The sequence below is a fragment of the Rattus norvegicus genome, chromosome 18 (assembly GCF_021556685.1).
Source record: "Rattus norvegicus strain SHRSP/BbbUtx chromosome 18, alternate assembly SHRSP_T2T, whole genome shotgun sequence".
In the NCBI taxonomy this organism is placed as follows: Eukaryota; Metazoa; Chordata; class Mammalia; order Rodentia; family Muridae; genus Rattus; species Rattus norvegicus.
In genome coordinates, this window is record NC_141551.1 from 32,140,874 (window position 1) to 32,158,995 (window position 18,122).

Here is an 18,122-nt window from a genome sequence, read left to right on the forward strand (position 1 = left end):
CCAGCAAGTTCTTGAGGCTGGTCAAGAGCAACAGTAATAGTGTGCAATGTCTGGCAGTGTGTATGGGACCCCACTGACCAACACCTGAAAACATGGACCCCATACCTCGCCCTCGCTTTTTATTTGATAGTCTAGTTATCAGGGTAATAAGTTGTTTCCACATGACAGGATAACTCCATTTAAATTTTTTTATGTATGTGGTATGTGTGTCTGTGGGGGGGGGGTGTATGGGTGTGGGTGTGAGTGTGTGCATGTGTTTTAGGAAACATGTACAAAAAATAGGTTTCCATATGACTTTTCAAAGATCTTTAGGATTATTTCTCTCCATACTCCCTCTGGGACCGTACCCTTTCTCCACACCCCTTACTTAATCTCCCTTGTTCTGTTGTTCCCCTGCACCTGTGTTGTATCACACCCTCTGACAGCTAACCCTATGTTATCTGACTTCTATATAGGTTTTCCAAGTCAAACATACATATCTAAAGTCTCAAAGCTGGCAGCCACATATGGGAGAGAACATGTAACATTTGTCTTTTTAGAGCTGGGATAACTCACAAAGAACGGTTATCTCTAATAGCATTCATTTGCCAGCAGATTTCATTGTTCTTTACGATTGCGTAATGTCCCATTGTGCAAATGTGCCACACTTTCATTATCCAGTCATCTTTTGATGGACATCTAGGCTGCTTCTGTTTCATGGCCATTGTGAATACAGAAGCAATGAACATGGATAAGCAGGCATCTCTGTAGTAGAATATAGTTTTCTATTGCCCCCTAGGTGGTGGTTCAGAAAACATTCTTTGTCTTAAGGTTGTCATGTAAGGTTCTCTCTCTCTCTCTCTCTCTCTCTCTCTCCTCTCTCTCTCTGAAACTTACAGAGTTAAATTTGTTCATTCCTTATATGTACAGCAGTGTCCAGATATCAAAGAGACCACAGAGATGAAAGAATAGTACATTCTGGAAGATGAACAGGATACACAATTGTAACAAATAGAAGATCTGAGAGAAATATTTAGCAAAGGTGACATTTTGTTTTATTTAGCACTATCTAACAGAATTTCTCAGACTTGATCCTCGTTCCCTCTGAAGAAAGAAAATGCGAAATTTCTTCCAAAGACTTAAAATCCAGCACAGCAACCTTCCTTCTCATAAGTCAGCTAGGAGCTTGGGAGTTCATGTGCTGGGAAATAGTTCAATTCCCCTTCCTGCCTCTGTTCCTCCAGCCAACCTCTGCCCTACGATCTCCTTCATCGAATGATTAACCTTCATAGGCTCAGACTCCTCGAGTCAAAGCAGTTTCCAACGACTGTGTATCATAATATGAGGGGAGTTCAACCCAAAGAATCTGAGAGCTAAATAACTAATCTCCCAAATGGTTAAGGACATGGCATTTCTTATGATTAAGGTTGAGACTCGGACATAGAGGCAGCTGGATGGATGTAAGACCAGATCTCTCACATCCTCTCCCCATTATGAGCCTCAGGATCTTGAGAGAAGGAAGAATTAATATTCATCTTTATTGATGGGCCTGGCTAGTATCCATCTATTTTCGTTGTCATGTCGTGCCCCATTGTATGAATATATCACAAGCTTCCTATCCCTGGTAGTGTAGATGCAGTGTTTAGATTCATATATAAATACTTAAAGCGTTGTGGTAACTGTTCCTATACACTTACTTTGTGTGTACCTGACCACCCCTTCCCTTCTCCCCCCTTTTCTCTGGCTCCCCGGCTCTTCCAATCCTTCCTGCTGCTTAGCACTAACTGCCAACTTGGCACACCCTAGAACCACCTAGGTAGAAAGTCATAATGAGGAACTGTGTAGACCTGGTTGGCCTGTAGGGGTTTATTGTTAATTGCTATAGGATGACCCAGCCCACAATGGCAGCACCATTCTCAGGCTGGGCCTAGAGAATGAAGAAGTCCATGTGTAAATATAAGCTAGCAAACAAGGATCCAGGAGTTCATTCTCTATCCGCTCATGACTGTGGGTGTAATATTTTACTTCCCTGAAACAATGAACTGTAAACTGGAATTCTAAACAAAACAAGCCCCTTCTTCCCTGCATTGATTTTTGACAGGACATTTTAATCACAACAGAAGAAATTGATTTAGAATATCTTCTCTCTGTGTCTTCCATTCCTCCCTTCCTTCTCTCTTGCTCTGCTTTGACAGTGCTGGGGAGTTTCACACATACCGAGTAAACAGTCTATCACTTAGCTTCAGCCCTACCCTGATGTGTTAGCATTTCTGTGGAGTACAGTTTGGTTTGCATATAAAATGCAAGACCTGCAGTCAAATGTGAATTTCCAGTAAACAATGACTAATTTATTACTATAAATGTACCCCAAATGTTGTATGAAGCAATCTTATACCAAAGATTTTTATTAGACTCATTTAACATAAATTTAATGGGCATCCTAGATCTGACAACACAATATGTAAACGTGGGAGTGGAAATCACTGTGTAATAGAACATGTATATCTTTAACCTTATTGCTAACTAGCTGTACTCAATTAAGCCTTCTTAAGTAGTATATGAGAATGATTAGGGTTTTTTCCTTTACAAATTACATGTATATATATTATATGTACATGTAATCTCTTTTTTAGACTTTGTTCTGTTGGTGACTTACTCTATTCTGGTCTAACAATAATTACAGAACAATGCATCTTGGGGCCTGGGAGATTGCTCAATGGGTAAAGTGCTTGCTGCATTTGTATGAGGTTTTGAATTGACATCCCTAGTATCCATGTAAAGGCCAGACATGGTGGCATGTGTCTGTAACCCTAGGCTTGGTTAGATGGAGACAAACAGATCCCAAGAGTTTTCTGGCCTGCTAGCCTGGCCGATGGGCAAATGCCAAGTTTCAGTGAGAGTACTTGTCTCAAAAAATTAGATGGAGAGCAATAGAAAAGATGCCCGACTTTGACTAATGGCTTCCACATGCAAAATACATTTACATGTGCACATACACATACACACACACACACACACACACACACAGAGGAACACATACATATACTATATCCACAATAATAATAATAATAATAATAATAATAAATGATATCTTTATTTTTGATAAAGCCAGTTCTCCCATCTATAATATTTAGAAGAATTTCATCTATTCTTAGACTCTTGAGTGCCCAAATGGATAGCATTTTAATTGGTTATTTTATCAAAGCTATTGAGTAACTTGAGGGTATTTCCATCATTATATCATGTCCTCTTCAAACCCACAAGCCCTGTGTATAACTCTGCAGATGCTTTAATAAGAGTATTTTATCCTTTTATCCTTTATTCACATCATAGCCATATCTCAGTTCCACTTTTGTATTTCCAACACTCTAAGCATCTTTATTCCTGATTCTATTGTCTGTTTCCCTGTGATCATGGGACGGTTGGCATTTACTTATATGCCTCAACATTTTCTAAGTTAAAAGATAGCGAAAGTGAATACCACCAATCTCCAGGAAATGTCACACTCCTTCTAACAGCCTGCCAATAAGGAGACCCAAGGAGTCCAGTGTAGAGTTAAATGGATTCTTATGTTCCTATCCAGAAAGGCTTTGGAGCTCGACCCCAGCAGCTTCCTAAGGCTTCTTCAAGCTTGTAAAATGAGCCATCATGTTTTGAACCGTGGGAGATTCTCCCCTGCTTTGCAACCAGACCTCCGATTTGTAGTCCCTGTGGATCTCTCTGTTCCTCACTTACAAGGTCGTCTTTCTGCCCAGCTTAGACACACCTCTCAAATTACTCTGATAATCATGGGCTTTGAAGAACCGCAATGAAGTCAGTTGGGCCACATGCACCTCTGCAGGGTCTGTCTTAGCTGCTTGCTGCACCTGGCAGCTTCTCAAAACCTTTTCGATGCTATTTGTTCCTGTGATAGAGCAAAGGAATTATAGGTTGATTCTTCCATAGCAGGAATGCTAGAGACAGAGATGTTTCATACTCCAGATATTTCAGGCTTTACAACATTTTCATATGCATGATGAAATACCTTGGGCATGAGACCCAATCCTACAACAACATTTCTTTATGTTTCATATCCACCTCAAACATGGAGTTTTACCCAGTATTCTTAGTGAGCCTATATGTTGTGACCTGTGGCATGAGGTCAGGTATAAACTTATTCATGTATATGTCGCTGAGGACTTGGGAGCATGTCTATTAGTATACGCAGTCTGTGTTTGGTGTGCTGAGTCCAAGTCCAATACCACTGCTAGATTTAATTACTAAGTTTAATAGTTTTTGAAAGGGGGGTTGATTATTAAAGGAAATGCTAAAGAACAGCAAAAAATATTGTCAGCTCAAGTCACTGGTTATAAAAAATTTAAATTGCTGTTCTGATTTCAAATTCAAATGCTTCTACTTGCTGTGTGCTCTCAGAAAACTATAACTTTGCTGTATATTTGGCTTTTGTCATACTCCCATAGGGCACATATAGTAATAGCACCCACCTCTTAGGCTTGACACACACACACACACAACACACACACACACACACACACACACACACACACACACACTACAGGAGTTGAAACATCTTTGCAGTCTACTCATGCATTGCCCACAATGTTGCAACCTTAGCAAACAAAAGCATTTTTTCATTTCCAGGAGCAAGTGTACCTTTCTTTTCTGGACATTTATTGCCTTCGGATATATATATATATATATATCCGAAAATGCACTTTTACCTTCAGATATTTCACGTTACTTGTAAGAAAACTGAAAACTGTTACAGTGGTGTGTGGCAGCCTTACCTTCTCTTGCTAGTTCCCTAACCTGGTCAGGTACCCACAATCTACACTCATGAAGGACCTTACACTGCCTCTCCATAGAAGTTGCCACAAGGAGATAGGGTTTTCACTGTTAATACCGAAATATTTTGAATGTTGAATGCAGACATGAATTTTAAACCTCATAGGGAAATGATGGCATGGGGTAGACCTACCTAGTGTCAGAGAACAACTCCAGTGCTGTATCACGGGGAACCGCTGGAAGGTCAGAGAGGTTGGCAGAAATCCAGGAAGTTTTCTTTCTCTAAGCTTCCCCACTGCTTCTCTGTCCCGGGGTCTGGGGCAGACCCGAGAAGATGCTTCAGGACATAGCACAGTCTCTTACAGCCTTGTATCGGAAACTGTAATTGCTGTTGACTTTCCCAAGCCCTGGAAAAACGTGTGTGGCGAACTGCCAGGATCAGGTGGGATGATTTCTTTGGATAAGTAGCTGACCTAGAAAAATTAATGTCAGCCACTCTCATTTCCAAGTCAAAATAAATAAAGCAGAGATCTAGAGTTGAGAGCATGCCATCTGCTTTTTCTAAAATAGGACAAAGGCTGTTTCCCCTTTAGATGAATCAAGTGCGTTATCATCACTCCACCCCTCCCTGCTGGTATGGAATGGAAGAGAAAATGTGAGCTGATTTCATGGCAGAACAGCCAACCAAAGAGTCTCATCACCTTTGATTGGCTGGTGTTAGGAAGTCAGAATAGCATCATAAGATGTTCAGGAGTGAGCCTTGGTGCCACGTCACATATGCTACCTCTACGCCAGACCAGGAGCTGGGTAAGTAGATGTGGACATTCATTCTTTTATTTTATTATCATAAAAACCTTATGTGGTGGATAAAAGCTCCCTCATTGATGGGTAGAAATGACAAGGCAATGGAGTATCAGGACTGATTTTTCAGGTGACATAACTTCAAAGGATGGAGCTTAGACTTGGACGTGAGGCTCCATGTGAGAGGCATGAAGAGCAACATAACTAAGGTTTGCTAAGTTCCTTCCAACTAACTCCTTATACGTGTGGACAGGGCTGCATCGGTGATTTTAACCAAAATACGTGATCAAATGCATGACGTTAGGAGGATAAGAGGGGAGTGGGAGAAAAGGGAAAGAGAGGAAGAGGGAGGGAGGAAGAAAATCTGTATCCTTTCTGTGGCTAGCACCATAGGTGACACAGATTTGAAAGGCAGCATTGGCGTTAATAAAGACAGGTCTATTTAAAAGTAATATCAGGGATGGAGAGAGGGAGAGATAAAAGACAGAGAGATGGAGGATAAAAGGGAGAGGGAGAAGAAGAGAGAGGAAGAAGAGGAAGAGGGAGAGGAAGGATGAAGGGAGCAAGTGAAAGCATGTATTTCTGCTTTGGTCCAAGAGGGCCTCACAGTTCCCATAGATAAGAAGAGTCTAATCCAATCACATGACACCCCTATGAGCAGGCCTCTGAGACCTGGCCTTTCTCATTCTTGTAAACATTGTAACAGCTATATAGCACTCACAGAGACTTTAGACAGACAGGGTGCAATGCTGTGTACCTCACATTACCTGGACAGGGAACCCCAGCTTCCCTAGAATATTAGAGTTATATTGCACATGATTTGGGTGGCTTGAACTACTTTACTCTTCTTACCCCCTGGTTCCCCGTTTCCTTCAAAGGTCACTAATCTTTCTTGGCATTAAGTGAGGCCATGCTCTGATCAAAAGAACACAAGTGGGAGTTATGGGCCTACCCAAATTGGCAGGACTCCATTGGCAGCACACCTGTGTTGGCAGTCCTTGTAATTCTGTGCTATGGAGCTGAGGTTGACCTGAGACTTCGGTCCTCTTGCTGTCTAACTCTAGGCTTCCCCTCCCACCGTAAATATAAATCCCAATTTGCAGTGTTAGAAAGTCGAATCATGACCACTGCTATCCAGAACCACCACAGACATAAACCTTCCCAAGTCCTAAGACAGGAAAAAGCAGAACACAGCACCTTCTCCTACACATATCCCGAGTTCTGACTTTATCAGGGAGAGTATTTCAATCTGTTCCAACATTTGTACTGAATTAAGCTATTACAACCCATTAGACTATATCTTTGTTTAATTCCAAATATTGTCAGAGAAAGATTCTTTCCATATTAAGAAGTATTTTATTTTTTGGTAAAAATTGTATGCACTGTCATGAAATGCAGCTGCAGTTTATTTGCATAATATCAGGTTTCTCAAAGTTAAGTGCACTAATTAGATACTGCTGTCATGAAAGTCTGTAGCTATGCCAAACACGTTTCCAGAATACCATTGCCATCCTTAACTTTTTAGCTTCTCTAAAGATGCTCCATGGATTTCCCACTTGGTGCCAGTGTGAGATGCTATGGAAAAAATGTAATTATTCTCCAGACTCAGGGAAAAGATCTGCATTTAGATACACTGAAATCTTTCAGAAACACATGTGTTGAAGTAGTCCAGGTGGCTTCCCTGGAGGAAGGAGATGTCTGGTGCCTTCCTCGTCTTCCCAGTCCTGAAATACTAAGATGTTAGGGTCAGGGCCTATTAACCCCTTCCCCTTTCCTGTTACCTCCAATTCTGTTAGTGATGCCAAAAAAAAATTCTCAGTTTTCTGAGCTTTTATTCATGTCTTTTAGAGATGACCATATTGATCAAGGGTATTGATATAGTCTCACCCATAAAGGGCAGCTAGTAAATATTTTCTCCTTTAAGGGTCATGGGCTTCTGTAGCTATTCTTCAACTGCTCTTTAACATAAAAGGCACAGTATCAATATATTAATAGTCTTAGTTGTGCTTCATTGAGAATTTATTTTGAAGAGGAAGTAGTAGACTGGATTTGGCCAATGGATCCACAGCTCCTTTCTTTGCCTATATGTGGTCACCTAAAGAATATCATTTGTGGATTTTTAAAGAATTTATTTATTCACTTATACTTATTGAAAGTTATTATGTCAGATATTTTGTGTCTAGGACTAATACTCAAGAGGGACTTTTTCAAAGGAGGAAAGGTAAATTGTGAGCCATGGTTTCTGGGATTTCATAGTTAGCTGGTTCTGTTGATTCTGAACTATGATGAGGTTGAGCTTCATTGTAGAAGGGTGTGTTGGGGCAAAGTTGTTTACCTTGTGGCAGCCACGGAGGTAAAAGAGGAGAAGGAACATGGTCAAGATACCCTTCAAAGACAGTACCCAGAGTCCCACTTCATCCAACTGAGCACCAAATCCAAAAAGCTCCACATCCTCTGAGAAGCAGCACCTCACCTGGGGACCAAGCCTTCAACAGAGACCCTGGGGAGGACATTCCACAGTAAGACCATAATAGACAAACTCTGTGCAGAAGACTAGAGATAGTGCCGTGTTCCAGACAGGGAGGAACTTGTCCCTGGAACTTAATATTTCAACAAGTAGATAAGGGAAAACCAAGGTACCCTGAATAGGTTAAATACAACATATGATATGAAATAACAATGTCTGAGTCAGGGTTTTACTGCTGTGAAGAGACACCATGTCCAAGGTCTCTCTTATAGAGGACAACATTTAATTGAGGCTGGCTTACAAGTTCAGAGATTCAGTCCATTATCATTATATAGGGAAGCATGGCAGTGTGTAAGGTAGGCATGGTGCTGAAAGACCTGAGTTCTATATCTTGTTCTGAAGGCAAAGAGAAGACTAGCTCCCATGTGGCCCACTTCCACAGTGACACACTTCCTCCAACCAGGCCACACCTACTCCAACAAGCCCACACCTCCTAATAGTGCCACTCTTTGAGCCAACCATATTCAAACCACCATGTCTAGGAATATTGGGTATTATTTGATATTTGAGTGCGTAAAGGCAATATAGCAGAAAAGCTGTACATCTCTATGGGCTGATGTTTTCTCAAACATCTTTATTGTGTCACCTCAGGTCATACTGCTAACCTTGCTTTTCATAGAAGAAGCCACAGCTCAGAGCTCTGGGAGGCCAAAATACCTAAGATTATGGCCACTAATTGCAGAGTTGAGATTCAAATCCCAGTTAGGATCCAGATCTGCTTGTTTTCAAGCTCCAAGGTTTATCAACTTCTCTTAGTATCCAATGTCTTTTCTGAGGCATTGCTTCTTTAAGTTGCTAATGAAACATAACAAAAAGTCAAGATTTGAAAGAAAAAGATGTCTCCTTCATTCATGCATTCACTCAAGCCTCATTAAAACTTTTGACAAGCACAAGGCCCTGGGTTCGGTCCTCAGCTCCTGAAAAAAAAGAAAAAAAGAAAGAAAGAAAAAATAAAACTTTTGACAAATATTTACTGAATATCTACTATGTGCCAAAGATAATAGAAGTATGATAGTGAGCCAGACAGATAAGGTTCTTGAAGGGAAAAGTTCTGGAAAGTGTTGAAACCCGGTTCTGCTGAATGTGGCAGGAGCTCTGTAAATCCTGCCATCACGTTTGATTTTGCCGTGAATGGGAGGGCTTACAGAATTCAGCAAATCTAACAATGGCTTCTTGCAAGTAATTATGTCCTGGTCCTATTACAACACTATGCCAGCAACCGCCAATGTGTAGAGTCTGGTGGATACACAGTGAACTGATCATTTGAACATAGAATGAGAAATAACACTAGTGGGGAAAGCTGGGATGAGCTGACAAGGGGGTAGAGGAAGGACATAGGAGGCAGAGTCGTTTGGGTACTGAATTAGTTAGAACAAACCAAAAGAAAACAAGGCATTTAACTCAGACATAAATACAGAAAGAGAAAGCAATCGCTGTGATGCACCATGGATATTTGGAAATTGTATCTCGATAGGGAGAAATCTTAAGCTTCCTTTTATAAATATACGCATCATTTTGCATTGTAAATAGTGTATTGCACATCCATATTCCTATGTACAGGTGTGTGTGTGTGTGTGTGTGTGTGTGTGTGTGTGTCTGGACTGTGTAGACCAGAGGTCAACTTTGCTCCTTATACTTCAGGCATTATCTACCATGTTTTTAAAGACTAGGTCTCTGGCTGATACCTGACTCCCTGATTAGGCTAGGCTGGCTGGCCAGTGAGCACAGGTATGTCCTTGTCTCCATGTCCCTAGTGAGAGAATTACAAGAGTATGTCACCAACAGTTGCCCTGGCTTTTTCTGTAGGTGCTGGGGTTAGAACCTGTGTTATTCAGCTCTATAACAAGCACTTCACTATGAGCTCTCTTACATCCTGAGGCCCCAGTTATTTAATTTACCGTTTCAGTGCCTTACTTTTCAAAAGGAGCTGAGACTGAATGAAAGATTTGAGCTTTTAGCTTCATTCTGGATATTAGCTTTTGCTGACACCATAGGCTCATGACTCAGTTTGTGATTTGTTGTGGTTTGTTTGTTTTACTTGTTTTGTGTTTTGTCTTCCACCATAAAGTGTTAAATAATGTTCAGGGACAGAATATAACTCATATGAAGCCTCTTTCCTGTTGTCTGTATAATGCCTCTCAGAGAATAGGCACACATGAAGAACCGGAATTTTGACAGACTTGCGATAGGCTACTTCATTTTTCAAACTCTATAATGTAGAAAAGACTTGGTTTAGACTTAGAAGCACAGCTGGCCCATATAAGTATAAGGCATATATTAAAAACCACAGCATTTACAAACCAAGATGGGACAGGAATGCCAATGTCATGTGGATTCCTTTTGAAAATGTCATCAACTCGAAAATATCTAGCAAACTCAGACAAATGCTGAGCCTCAAATGCCTTAACTTTTCCAGAGACTTCTGTAGGCATCTGTTCACTTCTGACACTAGTTGACTGTAAGTGAGACAGCACCAGGAACCTGTTCACACATCAGCTACGAGCATTGTGTGGAAAATGCTGTCCAGAACGTTGATGACCAACACGTGTGTTGTCATCTCCACACTCCCAGAGCTTTAATTGCCTTCCAGTCTTGCCAGAATCTAAGGACCTATGTCATGGGGCTCACTGATTCCTTCCACAAAGGATTTTTAGACTGACTTCCATCACTTAATTTCTTTTGCTTATTCCCAGGGAACGTATGAGGGAAGCCACCTCAGGCTGTCCCAAAACAAAGCACAAAGATTCTGAGGCAAGACTCAACTTCGTTGGTAAGTGATATTTGCCTCCCAGAAGTTGAGTATGTAATTTAACAAAAACATAACACTCCTTAGGATCCCAGCAGCAAAAGATGCTGGTTCTGTTTTACATGCTCCTTCCAAACATATGTGTTGGGTTCCTTGGGCATACTTTCCTCTACTCTAGTTCACAAGTAGCCCTCCAGCAGTCTTCAGATAGAGAGCTATGTGAAAGGCCATGTGTGAGCTATGTGGAAGGCTCAGACAGCTGTAGTGACTCAGATCCTCCACTCGCCCTTGGCACAGTTACCCAGAGAATGACCAAGCTCAGACTTCACTGTGTTCTTTGTAAAACAAAACATACATCAAACCCACGCAGGATGGCAGTCTGTGTGAGGCATTGCCAGCCCATCCTAATGGCACTTTCTACTTGATTGGCTGATAGGTAACAGCAAGTACTGGTCTCCTCAGAAAGTTCTGGAGCCTAGGACAAAGAAGACTATTGTTCATGCTATTGTGAAGGAGGCAATATCTATTTCATTGCCCCAGACTGTCACCCTGTGGCAATATAAGCCCACTTCAGATTTTCTATATCCTTAAAAGAAGTTCCCAGATTGCATCTTATATGCAAAATTCTACAGTCTTCAAAGATTCACAACTAATTTATGTTTCTGTTATTTAAAAAGAGGAATGAGACACACCTCTGGGTTGAAATATCACATACATGGACAACAATTTTGTTACCTCTGATATTGACAAACTGCAAATTCAGAGATCTTGTCCACATTAAAAATGTTCTGAAATACTCCTTTGACTACACAGCATCTTTTTTTTAATATTTTGATTTAATTTTATATTCACCAAAGCACATGTATGTATAGGTGAACAGTTTCATAAGCCAAATATATAACTAGAAGTTAATTCCAGAAACAAAAATTATGTCCAAAGCCCCTGTCCATCATTACCCATTCCCAGAAGAATAACCTATATGCCTTTCTGTTATCTTTTTTCTTGTAAAACCAAATTAATGAGTTGAATGCTCCTACACATGCATGAGCTAGTTTCAAATCCACAAATTGTCCATTGTAAAATAAACCAAATCAATGTATACATAAAATATTATGTTAGAAGCCCATTTTACTATTTCAGACAATTTATCTTCTGAATTTGATGTAACAGCTTCGGCCAAGTTTCCATTCGTTTTGCCCATTCAAAGCAAGGGAAAGCTTAGGATTTGTAGCCTTTGTTACTGATTCCAGGTATTAGAGTAAAATGCTCCTGAAACTCATCTATAGATAAGACCTAATGTTTTCTAACCCCTCCAAATTGAGTGTCAGGATGCTATTGCATTTTTCATAAAACAGACCATAAGTATGAAGTATTGAACTTTTCTTCAATGGAAGTATTTATTTTAGCAAGTTTATGAGAGTCTTCTACAAGCCCTACTGCACTGCGGTTTTTTCCATATGTTTTTCCTTTCTTTCTTTGCAGTCACCCTGCAGTTTAAATTTTGGGAGTCTTACATCACTGTTTTGAAAGCAACCTGAATCTGGCATCAGTTTTCTTGCATATGTGTGTGAAATAACCTGTGAAGGACATTATGGCATATTTGGAACTGGATGCCAAAAGCAAAGATAGGTTTCTGTGGTGTTTTTTCCAAACCCATGCCAGCATATTGATGGCAACCGTCCTGGTGACCTGTTCAGGCTGTCAGCCATGTTCACTTCCTGACTCAGCTGCTAGACATCTGGTTTGGTAACCCTCTTTTCAGAGCTCCATGCAAGCTGTGCAGCAGAAAAACCACCAGTCTAGGGGGAAGAAATGAGCCACACATATGTACATGCATGCAATACAGGCCTACATTTCAATGTATGTATTTATTTTATCTGGAATTCTGCCCTTACAGTTTCACTCTGGTCCACAACGTTTGAAACTAAGAGATACTCCTTCCTTCCACTGTCAGATGACGTCTGCTTTCCTAATTTGCAAGATCAGAAGAAAACAGAAATTCTCATTTGATGCTAGAGGTAATTGAAACACCTATAGAACATTCTGGAAGTTACTAGATCCTATGTCTGAGCTTGGCAGAATCCCTCATCACCTCCCTTGGCTTTTCATCTCTACTGGGTTAAAGGATGTTGCTGTTAGAACTAAAGCTGTAAGTCCGTCTTACATCTGGGACTTTGTTGGCTAGATCTAGTATAAGAATTTTGAGAATAGAGGAGTGGAACTAGAGAGATCGATCAGCGGTTAGGAGTACTATTGATCTTCTGGAGGACTTTAGTTCAATTCCCAGGACCCATATGGCAGCTCATAACAGTCTATAACTATAGTTTTAGGGGATCTGATAGCTTCACACAAACATGCATGTAGGAGAAACACCAATGTTCATAAAAATTCATTAAAAAATAATAAGTGTAAGGCAGATTGGTGAGACACTATAAGAAGGATTCAACCCTAAGGAATGCCATAGCTAATGGACACAAGGAAACATGACCTACTCCCATAGCTGTGTAGAAATGAATTCTACCAGCCATGAACCGGACCTGGAAACACTTGCCCTGATCGCTGGATGAGACACAACTCTGCCCACATTTTTACTTTAACCTTCGGGTGATTCAAGCAGCCAATTCCACTCCAATCTTCAACACTACCTCATCAATAATGAGTATTATTTGAAGCAATTCTGCTCTAACCTGTCATTTCAGCAATCAAAAATCTAATATAAAGTTCATCAAAAACAATTGCCCATACCCTTTGATCCAATTATTCCTAGTCTAGGAATTCAGAAACCAGTCAAATTATATGCAAAATATTTGTCTTATCAACAAAACATCAAACACAATCTAAGTAAGCGACATCAGAAAATTTGTTAAGTTAGGGTGAAGTCATGAAATGAGATGTTGTTCAGTTACTAGAGCTCATGCACTGGGAGTACTCAGTCTTCAAAGAATGCTCTCAGTGTCACAGAATACAAGGCCAAACCTGGGACTCAGATCTGGAGAAGAGATGCTTAAAAGCAAAAGAAGACGAAAAAGACATCAAATTATGTTATTACTTAGACAGCTGTCTGATGCCTCTGGTTCCACAAAGGAATGTTGGCTTTGTCACCATTTCCCTCCTCGGACTTTTCTTCTGACTATGCTTTCAACAGCATGCTACAACACATCTTGTCATATATGCAACATCTGGGAGAAGGGAAGACCTTTCAAAAGAATTTTGGCTGAAGGAAATTCCCTGGAGTTAGGGTGACATGCTGAATAGCCATCACTCATCTGTGACGCTTTAGCATCTCACCACATCTGAGAATAAAAGCAAAGGGACCCCGAGTGTGGCAGGCTAACCTTGGGGTTAGATTACTTGATGCTAAGACATCTCGATTAAGATGAAAACATATTCAGTCATTCATCCAGCTCTTCTCATGTGCCCAGATGTTTGACATCTCATATGCACAACATATGGTGATGCTAACTGGATAATATAAAAATCACCATACTCCTTGGTCATTACACATTTTAAAATCACCATCTGCTTATATGCCAGCCATACAGAATGGATTGATTCATAAGCCGTTGTCTTTTCCCTTATGGAATTCACTATCAGATAACATGTAAGCTAACCAGAAGACTGGAACGTGTGATGAATGCATAACAAATTATGGTGTTCTCCCTTCAGGGAAGAGAGCATTCAAGTAAATCATGGTTTACAAATGCAAATCCTGCAGTTTTGTGCAAATTAGAATAATGGGTCCCATTCTCTAAGAAAATGCAGGCCTACATCAGAACACAAAGTATGGTGAGCACAGAAAGTAGGCTTAGATGTTTCAAAACCTACTTTAATAAGGGTTCTCAAATGCTTCAGCCTCCCCTTCCCCTTCTTGCCCCCTGTCCAAAGGTAGGGGAGAAAGATGGTGAACAGGACAAGGGGATGTGGACCTGATTAGGAGTAATTCTTTGGGACAATTCCAATCTCTGTTGTCAAGATACCAGTAGTCCAGTTCAGTAGTATCAGGAAACATGAATCAGCACTGGTGCCATGATCTAACAGAAACATCCAGACTTCTGCCTAATGGGTACAAGTCAGGGGAGCAACCAGAAGCAGCTGGGATGCAGGAGACGATCTCTGCCATGCCTCTCCCATTAAAGTGAAGATCATCAAAGACTTGAGACCGATGAGGCATTGTAACACTAGCTGCGCAAGCGCACCGTCACTGTCCATTGGGTTCCATTCTCTCCAAACACCACGTATCCTCCTAGGTCTTGTCTTGGCAATATACCCCATGACTCTGCTGTACCAAGACACCACCGAGTCTGAATCTCATGAAACAACCAGAAACTTCCAATTCAACAGAGTATACCAACATGCTTGTGAAAGGCCAGTCTGTACAACTGCACAGAAACTCATTGATTAAGGGGCACACCTTCACAATCACAAAAGAGCTGCTGCAATTCCATGCATTATGTATTCACACTCCTGTGAACGATGGAAAGCATATGAAAATAGCGAAACCTTTCCAAATAGCCTCCAGAGGACTTGCTTACCCTCCCTTTCTTCTTTTCTCCCCTCCCTCCTTCCTTTATTTCTTCTTGTTTTTCTGAAACAGGGTCTTGTTCTGAATCTTAGACTGGTCTTACACTTGCAATGCTCCTGCCTCAGACTCCAACTGCTGAGATTTACAAGCATGTGCCACCAGGCCTGGCACCTTTTACCTTTCATCAGCCCCAACCAAGTGACCTGCTCATTTTAATGAATCTTTATGTATAGAGAATAGTTGAGACTGCTGAAGGCATGCAGAACTTTAGCGAAGCTAAAGCTTTGGTTAGAACAGACTGGGTTTGGAGCTGAAAGTAGCCATTTAGCCAGTGGTGGCAAATGTAACCGAAGTGCTGCATAGACAGAAGGAAGAAGGACAACTAACAACTGGGTTCTTTCAGTTGCTTGACTTTGGAATTTTCACTTGATAAAAGTATTTCTCAAGTTTATAATCCTATCAGGAAGCTGAAGCAGGACGATTCTGAGATCAAGACCTGCCTCGGATACAAAGAGACTCCAGGTCCTGTCTTGTACTGAAAAGCTTTCTTTAACATGGCTGCACAAAGGGCACCCAACAGAACTCAAGAAAAGTAAATCTCCTGCCTCTCTCTCTCTCTCTCTCTCTCTCTCTCTCTCTCTCTCTCTCTCTCTCTCTCTCTCTCTGCATCATAACTCTCAAAAACATCATAGGACCTACTCATCCCTCAGCCAATCAAAACCATCAGTAGCACTGAGCAATGCTTTCATCCTCTCCTGTAGCTATCGCACTGTATGGCTCCCATTTCTCCTACACACCTGAAGGAAAACAAAAGATTAGCGAGACCTGTTGTGTTTCTTAGATAAATTTGGAAAATGTGGAAAAGAAAATGATTATCGTGATGAAAACATGATGTAAGCACAACACCATTTTCCAAATGTTATAATAAAACAGACCTTTGTCCACTAGTATAACTAATCCTATGGTCCTATTTTATATACATATAAAAGAATAATATTCGGTAATTTATTTTTGGGATCCATCAATAAAGCCTTGCTTGTCTCCTCTGTTTCTATCACCCTTGCTCATCATGCTTCAAAAATTCAATTTCAACCCAGGAAACTGGTAAATCATTATTAAAATTATTTTAAAGCCTACAAAAAAATTTCTACATTGCTTTCATTTCAGTAAAAAATAAAACACATAAGGTTTGGCTATTGATCCAATAAACTAAAACTAGCAGAGAAGTCTTAGTTTGGAGTGATTAAGGCATCTGCAAAAACCATATCCAATCTTAAACTGTAAGAGGGTGAATTTTTCTTTTAAGACAGAAAACGGAATGCAAGGGTATCTTTCCGCACCGTGTGTGTGCGCATGTGCGTGTGGCATTAGACTAGAGAGTGTACCTGGGAAGGGTAATTAAGTAAGCAAGATGTAAAAGACATGCAGTGTGGAAAGGAGAAGCCACACTATCTATTTTCCTGGATAACATGACTACATGTAAAGAAAGTGCTACGTAACCATGAAAGATCACTAGAACTGACAATGAAGGTTAGCATTAGTTCACAACTGTCAAATAGGCTAGAAATAAGCAATTCCAAAGTGAAACTGAGAATTACCTCATGTGCTTGAGCGAAAGGAATAACATGCCCCATACTAAATGTTACAGAAAAGGAGCAGGACTTGTTCACACAAACACTGCGAAACACAGTTGTGGTACACTATAAAAGATCTGAATAAACCAGGAGGAATCAACATTCCATGCCCATGGTTTGGGATAACACATCTAAGACAGGAATAATTACTACATCAATCTAAGTATTAACATATTCCTTTTTAAACTTTTCAGATATCGATGAGCTGGTTCTAAAGTTCACATGGAAATGCAAGGGAACTAGAATAATAAATTTAACCTTGAGATTCTGGAATAGAGGAACAAAGAAGAGGAGTCAGTAATGAGCACTGTTTGGTGCTGGCCTAAGCCTAAGCAGAAAGGTCTAGAACAGTAATGTTATTGACTTGACAGGATCTAGGATCGCCTAAGAGACAAGCCTTTGAGCATGCCTGTAAGGCATTAGCTAGACTATGTAAAGTGAAGTGGGATAGACTCCCCTAAGAGTGATGGGGCCATTCCTGGAGATTGGGTCTCAGAACACATGAAGAGGAGGAAGCTGGGTGAGCACACCCTTTTCTTTCTGCTTCCTGGCTATGAATGCAACACAGCCAGCTGCATCAAGTTTCTGACTCCCAGGGACCTCCAACACGATAGACTGAGCTCTCATCTTGTGAGCCAAAACAAATTCCTCATCTCAGATTGCTTTCCTGGCATATTTTAGCATAGCCACAGTAACCAAGACAGATTTTCTCGATGAACTATAGCTGAAACTCCAGATATAAACCTTCACATTTATGTTCATCTGAGTTTTGACAAAGATGCCAGACAATACAATGAGGAAAAAATCATTTTTCAACACATAGCCAGGACAACTGATACCTCATGGAAATGAATTTACATCTTTATCTGACATAAAACAAAATTAGCTAAAATACAGACCATGTACATAACTAAAATCCAAACTCTTATAATGAAATACAGTAATGGTTTTATCTGTTTTAAGAAATTTTGTTCTTATTTACACTGTGCGTGTGTGTCCGTTGAAGATCAGGAGTTTTATGCAGTTTTGAACTGCTAAAGGTCGGTGTTGAGAACTAAATGAGGGTCCCCCGAAAGAACAACAAATGCCCTTTACCTCTGAGAGATCCTCAATGCACATTTTTATGCC

General features: G+C 40.5%; 1 long non-coding RNA gene across 1 annotated transcript; it reads left to right on the top strand.

The window, feature by feature from the left end:
• The first annotated feature begins 4,883 nt into the window (after positions 1–4,883).
• Positions 4,884–16,495, top strand: LOC147999753 (uncharacterized). The gene is made up of 3 exons (XR_015642929.1): positions 4,884–5,571; positions 10,786–10,862; positions 12,736–16,495. It is a non-coding gene; the product is annotated as an uncharacterized LOC147999753 (long non-coding RNA).
• Positions 16,496–18,122: the final 1,627 nt, after the last annotated feature.